Raw genomic sequence first — 6,682 nt, forward strand, 5'->3', positions numbered from 1 at the left:
AAGTGCAATGTTTTGAATAGGAATGAATTCTGCGCATGTGCGTGATTTTGACTCCTAAAATTTCTCTTGAATATAGAAATATTTTGAAAATAAATTTTATTTTAGTAGTATAAGATTTGGAGAAGTTCGTATTAAGTGTGGGAATAATGGATAAAAATATATAAAATAAATTTAACAAAAAAAAAGAAAAGAAAAATATATTTAAAAAGTTCTCATTTTCGAGACTCGAACTGAAGACCAGCAAAACTAGGTAGCTCGTACTGACGATCTGGCCACGAAGCTTCGTCCCCGCAAAGAGTCTGAATGGTCTAAGATTCTCATTATGATTATGCACTAAAAGTTTTAACATGGTGTCAATCTGGTCTAAAAGCACAATGTTTTGAATAGGAATGAATTCTGCTCATGTGCTTGAACTTAACTCCTAAAATTTCTCTTGAATATAGAAATATTTTGAAAATAAATTTTATTTTAGTAGTACAAGATTTGGAAACATTCGTATTAAGTGTGGGAATAATGGATAAAAATATATAAAATAAATTTAACAAAAAAAAAGAAAAGAAAAATATATTTAAAAAGTTCTCATTTTCGAGACTCGAACTGAAGACCGGCAAAACTAGTTAGCTCGTACTGCCGATCTGGCCACGAAGCTTCGTCCCCGCAAAGAGTCTGAATGGTCTAAGACTCTCATTATGATTATGCACTAAAAGTTTTAACATGGTGTCAATCTGGTCTAAAAGCACAATGTTTTGAATAGGAATGATTTCTGCTCATGTGCTTGAACTTAACTCCTAAAATTTCTCTTGAATATAGAAATATTTTGAAAATAAATTTTATTTTAGTAGTATAAGATTTGGAAAAGTTCGTATTAAGTGTGGGAATAATGGATAAAAATATATAAAATAAATTTAACAAAAAAAAAGAAAAGAAAAATATATTTAAAAAGTTCTCATTTTCGAGACTCGAACTGAAGACCAGCAAAACTAGGTAGCTCGTACTGCCGATCTGGCCACGAAGCTTCGTCCCCGCAAAGAGTCTGAATGGTCTAAGACTCTCATTATGATTATGCACTAAAAGTTTTAACATGGTGTCAATCTGGTCTAAAAGCACAATGTTTTGAATAGGAATGATTTCTGCTCATGTGCTTGAACTTAACTCCTAAAATTTCTCTTGAATATAGAAATATTTTGAAAATAAATTTTATTTTAGTAGTATAAGATTTGGAAAAGTTCGTATTAAGTGTGGGAATAATGGATAAAAATATATAAAATAAATTTAACAAAAAAAAAAGAAAAGAAAAATATATTTAAAAAGTTCTCATTTTCGAGACTCGAACTGAAGACCAGCAAAACTAGGTAGCTCGTACTGCCGATCTGGCCACGAAGCTTCGTCCCCGCAAAGAGTCTGAATGGTCTAAGACTCTCATTATGATTATGCACTAAAAGTTTTAACATGGTGTCAATCTGGTCTAAAAGCACAATGTTTTGAATAGGAATGATTTCTGCTCATGTGCTTGAACTTAACTCCTAAAATTTCTCTTGAATATAGAAATATTTTGAAAATAAATTTTATTTTAGTAGTATAAGATTTGGAAAAGTTCGTATTAAGTGTGGGAATAATGGATAAAAATATATAAAATAAATTTAACAAAAAAAAGAAAAGAAAAATATATTTAAAAAGTTCTCATTTTCGAGACTCGAACTGAAGACCAGCAAAACTAGGTAGCTCGTACTGCCGATCTGGCCACGAAGCTTCGTCCCCGCAAAGAGTCTGAATGGTCTAAGACTCTCATTATGATTATGCACTAAAAGTTTTAACATGGTGTCAATCTGGTCTAAAAGCACAATGTTTTGAATAGGAATGATTTCTGCTCATGTGCTTGAACTTAACTCCTAAAATTTCTCTTGAATATAGAAATATTTTGAAAATAAATTTTATTTTAGTAGTATAAGATTTGGAAAAGTTCGTATTAAGTGTGGGAATAATGGATAAAAATATATAAAATAAATTTAACAAAAAAAAGAAAAGAAAAATATATTTAAAAAGTTCTCATTTTCGAGACTCGAACTGAAGACCAGCAAAACTAGGTAGCTCGTACTGCCGATCTGGCCACGAAGCTTCGTCCCCGCAAAGAGTCTGAATGGTCTAAGACTCTCATTATGATTATGCACTAAAAGTTTTAACATGGTGTCAATCTGGTCTAAAAGCACAATGTTTTGAATAGGAATGAATTCTGCTCATGTGCTTGAACTTAACTCCTAAAATTTCTCTTGAATATTGAAATATTTTGAAAATAAATTTTATTTTAGTAGTATAAGATTTGGAAAAGTTCGTATTAAGTGTGGGAATAATGGATAAAAATATATAAAATAAATTTAACAAAAAAAAGAAAAGAAAAATATATTTAAAAAGTTCTCATTTTCGAGACTCGAACTGAAGACCAGCAAAACTAGGTAGCTCGTACTGCCGATCTGGCCACGAAGCTTCGTCCCCGCAAAGAGTCTGAATGGTCTAAGACTCTCATTATGATTATGCACTAAAAGTTTTAACATGGTGTCAATCTGGTCTAAAAGCACAATGTTTTGAATAGGAATAAATTCTGCTCATGTGCTTGAACTTAACTCCTATAATTTCTCTTGAATATAGAAATATTTTGAAAATAAATTTTATTTTAGTAGTATAAGATTTGGAAAAGTTCGTATTAAGTGTGGGAATAATTGATAAAAATATATAAAATAAATTTAACAAAAAAAAAAGAAAAGAAAAATATATTTAAAAAGTTCTCATTTTCGAGACTCGAACTGAAGACCAGCAAAACTAGTTAGCTCGTACTGCCGATCTGGTCCCGAAGCTTCGTCCCCGCAAAGAGTCTGAATGGTCTAAGACTCTCATTATGATTATGCACTAAAAGTTTTAACATGGTGTCAATCTGGTCTAAAAGCACAATGTTTTGAATAGGAATGAATTCTGCTCATGTGCTTGAACTTAACTCCTAAAATTTCTCTTGAATATAGAAATATTTTGAAAATAAATTTTATTTTAGTAGTATAAGATTTGGAAAAGTTCTTATTAAGTGTGGGAATAATGGATAAAAATATATAAAATAAATTTAACAAAAAAAAAGAAAAGAAAAATATATTTAAAAAGTTCTCATTTTCGAGACTCGAACTGAAGACCAGCAAAACTAGGTAGCTCGTACTGCCGATCTGGCCACGAAGCTTCGTCCCCGCAAAGAGTCTGAATGGTCTAAGACTCTCATTATGATTATGCACTAAAAGTTTTAACATGGTGTCAATCTGGTCTAAAAGCACAATGTTTTGGATAGGAATGAATTCTGCTCATGTGCTTGAACTTAACTCCTAAAATTTCTCTTGAATATAGAAATATTTTGAAAATAAATTTTATTTCAGTAGTATAAGATTTGGAAAAGTTCGTAGCAAATGGGGGAATAATGGATAAAAATATCTAAAGTAAATTTAAAAAAAAAAAAGAAATGAAAAATATATTTAAAAAGTTCTCATTTTCGAGACTCGAACTGAAGACCAGCAAAACTATTTAGCTCGTGCTGCCGATCTGGCCACGAAGCTTCTTACTCGCAGAGCGTCCGAATGGTCTAAGACTCTCATTATGATTATCTACTAAAAGTTTTAACATGGTGTCAAATTGATCCAAAAGTGCAATGTTTTGAATAGGAATGAATTCTGCGCATGTGCGTGAACTTGACTCCTAAAATTTCTCTTGAATATAGAAATATTTTGACAATAAATTTTATTTTAGTAGTATAAGATTTGGAAAAGTTCGTAGTAAGTGCGGGAATAATGGATAAAAATATCTAAAATAAATTTTAAAAAAAGAAAAGAAAAATATATTTTAAAAGTTCTAATTTTCCAGACTCGAACTTAAGGCCAGCAAAACCTGGCGGCACGCGTTGCCGATCTGGCCACGAAGCTTCGTACCCGCTAAGCGTCTGAATGGTCTAAGATTCTCATTATGATTATGCACTAAAAGTTTTAACATGGAGTCAATCTGGTCTAAAAGCACAATGTTTTGAATAGGAATGAATTCTGCTCATGTGAGTGAAGTTAACTCCTAAAATTTCTCTTGAATATAGAAATATTTTGAAAATAAATTTTATTTTAGTAGTATAAGATTTGGAAAAGTTCGTATTAAGTGTGGGAATAATGGATAAAAATATATAAAATAAATTTAACAAAAAAAAAGAAAAGAAAAATATATTTAAAAAGTTCTCATTTTCGAGACTCGAACTGAAGACCAGCAAAACTAGGTAGCTCGTACTGCCGATCTGGCCACGAAGCTTCGTCCCCGCAAAGAGTCTGAATGGTCTAAGATTCTCATTATGATTATGCACTAAAAGTTTTAACATGGTGTCAAATTGATCTAAAAGTGCAATGTTTTGAGTAGGAATGAATTCTGCGCATGTGCGTGAAGTGGACTCCTAAAATTTCTCTTGATAATAGAAATATTTTGACAAAAATTTTTATTTTAGTAGTATAAGATTTGGAAAAGTTCGTAGCAAGTGTGGGAATAATGGATAAAAATATCTAAAGCAAATTTTTAAAAAAAAGAAATGAAAAATATATTTAAAAAGTTCTCATTTTCGAGACTCGAACTGAAGACCAGCAAAACTACGTAGCTCGTGCTGCCGATCTGGCCACGACGCTTCGTACTCGCAGAGCGTCTGAATGGTCTAAGACTATGATTATGATTATCTACTAAAAGTTTTAACATGGTGTCAAATTGATCCAAAAGTGCAATGTTTTGAATAGGAATGAATTCTGCGCATGTGCGTGAACTTGACTCCTAAAATTTCTCTTGAATATAGAAATATTTTGAAAATAAATTTTATTTCAGTAGTATAAGATTTGGAAAAGTTCGTAGTAAGTGTGGGAATAATGGATAAAAATATATAAAATAAATTTAACAAAAAAAAAAAAAAGAAAAGAAAAATATATTTAAAAAGTTCTCATTTTCGAGACTCGAACTGAAGACCAACAAAACTATTTAGCTCGTGCTGCCGATCTAGATACGAAGCTTCTTCCTCGCAGAGCGTTCGAATGGTCTAAGACTCTCATTACGATTATCTACTAAAAGTTTTAACATGGTGTCAAATTGATCCAAAAGTGCAATGTTTTGAATAGGAATGAATTCTGCGCATGTGCGTGAACTGGACTCCTAAAATTTCTCTTGATAATAGAAATATTTTGACAAAAAATTTTATTTTAGTAGTATAAGATTTGGAAAAGTTCGTAGCAAGTGTGGGAATAATGGATAAAAATATCTAAAGTAAATTTAAAGAAAAAAGAAATGAAAAATATATTTAAAAAGTTCTCATTTTCGAGACACGAACTGAAGACCAGCCAAACTAGGTAGCTCGTGCTGCCGATCTGGCCACGAAGCTTCGTACTCGCAGAGCGTCTGAATGGTCTAAGACTCTGATTATGATTATATACTAAAAGTTTTAACAGGGTGTCAAATTGATCCAAAAGTGCAATGTTTTGAATAGGAATGAATTCTGCGCATGTGCGTGAACTTGACTCCTAAAATTTCTCTTGAATATAGAAATATTTTGACAATAAATTTTATTTTAGTAGTATAAGATTTTTAAAAGTTCGTAGTAAGTGTGGGAATAATGGATAAAAATATCTAAAATAAATTTAAAAAAAAAGAAAAGAAAAATATATTTAAAAAGTTCTCATTTTCGAGACTCGAACTGAAGACCAGCAAAGCTATGTAGCTCGTACTGCTGATCTGGCCACGAAGCTTCTTCCGCGCTAAGCGTCTGAATGGTCTAAGATTCTCATTATGATTATGCACTAAAAGTTTTAACATGGTGTCAATCTGGTCTAAAAGCACAATGTTTTGAATAGGAATGAATTCTGCGCATGTGCGTGATTTTGACTCCTAAAATTTCTCTTGAATATAGAAATATTTTGAAAATAAATTTTATTTCAGTAGTATAAGATTTGGAAAAGTTCGTAGTAAGTGTGGGAATAATGGATAAAAATATATAAAATAAATTTAACAAAAAAAAAAAAAAATATATATATATTTAAAAAGTTCTCATTTTCGAGACTCGAACTGAAGACCAGCAAAACTATTTAGCTCGTGCTGCCGATCTAGATACGAAGCTTCTTCCTCGCAGAGCGTTCGAATGGTCTAAGACTCTCATTACGATTATCTACTAAAAGTTTTAACATGGTGTCAAATTGATCCAAAAGTGCAATGTTTTGAATAGGAATGAATTCTGCGCATGTGCGTGAACTTGACTCCTAAAATTTCTCTTGAATATAGAAATATTTTGACAATAAATTTTATTTTAGTAGTATAAGATTTTTAAAAGTTCGTAGTAAGTGTGGGAATAATGGATAAAAATATCTAAAATAAATTTTAAAAAAAAGAAAAGAAAAATATATTTAAAAAGTTCTCATTTTCGAGACTCGAACTGAAGACCAGCAAAGCTATGTAGCTCGTACTGCTGATAAGCCACGAAGCTTCTTCCGCGCTAAGCGTCTGAATGGTCTAAGATTCTCATTATGATTATGCACTAAAAGTTTTAACATGGTGTCAATCTGGTCTAAAAGCACAATGTTTTGAATAGGAATGAATTCTGCGCATGTGCGTGATTTTGACTCCTAAAATTTCTCTTGAATATAGAAATATTTTG

The sequence above is a fragment of the Argiope bruennichi genome, chromosome X2 (genome assembly GCF_947563725.1).
Source record: "Argiope bruennichi chromosome X2, qqArgBrue1.1, whole genome shotgun sequence".
Taxonomy (NCBI): Eukaryota; Metazoa; Arthropoda; class Arachnida; order Araneae; family Araneidae; genus Argiope; species Argiope bruennichi.